A 2,573-nucleotide genomic window follows, 5' to 3' on the forward strand; every position below is an offset into this window, starting at 1 on the left:
GGTGACCCACCAGCTCAGAGCCTGCAGCCCAGGTCCTCAGAACCCCAGAATCCTAGAGCCGTCCAGCTCTCTTGCGCAGAGTAGGAGCCCCAGGCCCACAGGCGGGAAGGGACTCAGTGTCACGCAGCAGGTAGAATGTTCTGGAGTCAGATGGACCTGGGTCTACACGCCACTTTAGCCGTTTGCTGGGGGTGGTTTTGGGATACTGGGCAAGCTTTTCTCTTCGCCTGGATCTCGTCATCTGTAAAATGCCGACAGTGATTGTAATGACGATGATGGCTTATCTCCACCCCGGCCATTGGTTCCTGTCCTCCAACGTCCATGCCATTGTCCCGGCAACAGGTGGGGTTTACCGTTCACCCTGTTCAATCTGTGACCACTGTGACCAGTGAATACAACAGAAGGGATGCCGTAGCAGTTCCAGAGCGACTCTTTGTGAGGACTGGTACATTCTGCCTGTCTCTCCCGAACTACTTGCTCTGGGGGAAGAACCCCACCAAACACGCTACTCAAAGACCTCCCTGCGGTTGGGCAGCCCAGGCTCGCCAGGAAGTGGAGAAGCCTCAGGAACAGAGGTGCCCCCCAGGCTCCTCCAGCCCTTCCAGCACAGCCCCAGACTTCAGAGGACCCCGGCCTCCTCGGCCACCATGTGACTGTGGATGCGGAAGAAGCTCCTAGCAAAACCCGCCCAGCTGAGCCCCTCCCACCGTCAAAAGAGCTGCTACCAAAACGATGTTGTTTAAGCCACTACGTTTTGAGGGTGTTTGTTACACAGCAGTGGTAAGGGAACCACGTGCCTTCTGGGGCTGTCAGTGGATTCATTTAGAACAGAGCGGGGGACATATGAAACTGGAACAAACAGTAGGTTTTTATTTATCTTTTTAAAAATGTTTATTTATTTATTTTGAAAGAGAGAGACAGAGGGAGAGTGGCTGATGGGGGAGAGAGGGGCAGAGAGAGAGAGAGAGAGAGAGAGCATCCTAAGCAGGCTCCGTACTGTCAGCACAGAGCCCAATGTGGTGCTCAGTCCCATGACCCCAGGATCACGACCTGAGCAAAAATCAAGAGTCGGATGCTCAACTAACTAAGCCACCCAGGGCCTCCGCTGTTTATTTTAATGAAGTGATGCAAACCACAAATTTCCAGCACCTCCATCAGCCCGTCGTAGCACCCCTAAGTGATGCGCTGGCAGACCACAGAGAACCAACTCCACTCCCCCTTCGTCGGACAGCCGCTCGGGCCTTCGAAGACAGCCCCCACGCCCCACTCCAGCCACACCAGCCTTCTCAGACCTTCCTGTGAGTCAGGTGTTTGCACGTGCTGTCCCCGATGCCTAAGCCTTTCCTTCCCCAGTTTACATCATTCGTGTTTCCTCATCCCTCGGCTGAGTCATCATCTCCTCTGGAAGTGTGGGTCCCCACCCTCTGGGACATGCCCTCAGAACGTGGAGCCCTGCTCTTTCCAACATTTATCTCAGTCTTGCACCTTTGCATGTATTTGTGAGATTATTCAATCACCATCTTTCCCAGAAGACTCCCTCGGGGCAGGGACACCCCGATTGTATTTGCTTTTGTGCATCACTCTGTCCCCCAAGCCCAGCCCCAGCGGGAACCCTGCCAGCTCGTGAATACTGGGTTCCAGAAAGCTAGCAAGCCCGCTCCTGGGTCCCTGGTGCCTCTTCTTCCTCACATTCAGCCTCCCCAGCCCCCTTGTGGTGTAGGACTTGTGGTTTCAAACTCTGTTTCTCTTCCCTTTCCTCGGCTTCTGGTCCAGGCTGTTCCGGCCCACAGGTCCTGCCCTTCTGCCTCTTGCGGGGTTCTGTCCTCAAGCCCTATCACCGGGGGGGGGCTTGTTTAGTCTTTCTGCTATTTTGGGAGGCGGCATCTCTAATACTCAGCAGTTCCTCCTCCGTGGTTGTCTGTTTCCAAACAGGGCACTTCCTTCCTCAGACTTGAACAGAGGGTACTCAGGGGCTCCAGGCAACACCGCGACATTGACACCCCTCTTGGGCGTGCCCCTTCCTGCATCGACTCTTGCAACACCACACGCCCCCTCCTTGCAGCTGCCCTGTCCACTGCATCAGGTAGGGCACCAGTCAGCCCTCATCTGGAATATTGTCTTTCCACCACGTCCGTCCTCCCGTATACCAGCTGCCTCGGGAATTTTCTGCACTACGAAATCTGCTCCGGTTACTTCTCTGCCTAGATTTTCAGTGGACCCTACCTACCCTCTTTGTCTTCAGCAGAGGTTGCAAATTGGCGGCCACATCGAGCCTAGAGATGTCTTCGGCTTGGCCGAGAGAGTTCAGAAATTAATTAGGCACTCATGTTTAAAGATTTGGGACTTTCATATAAAATACCAGATGCTCAACCTCTCTTAAAAATATCAGTGAGCCATAGGTGTGCCTGGGTGGCTCAGCTGGTGAAGCATCTGACTTCAGCTCAGGTCATGATCTCACAGCTCGTGGGTTCGAGCCCCGCATCATGCTCTGTGCTGACAACTTGGAGCCTAGAGCCTGCTTCGGATTCTGTGTTTCCCTCTCTCTGCCCCTCCCCTGCTCATGTTCTGCCTCT

The sequence above is a fragment of the Prionailurus bengalensis genome, chromosome A1 (genome assembly GCF_016509475.1).
Source record: "Prionailurus bengalensis isolate Pbe53 chromosome A1, Fcat_Pben_1.1_paternal_pri, whole genome shotgun sequence".
In the NCBI taxonomy this organism is placed as follows: domain Eukaryota; kingdom Metazoa; phylum Chordata; class Mammalia; order Carnivora; family Felidae; genus Prionailurus; species Prionailurus bengalensis.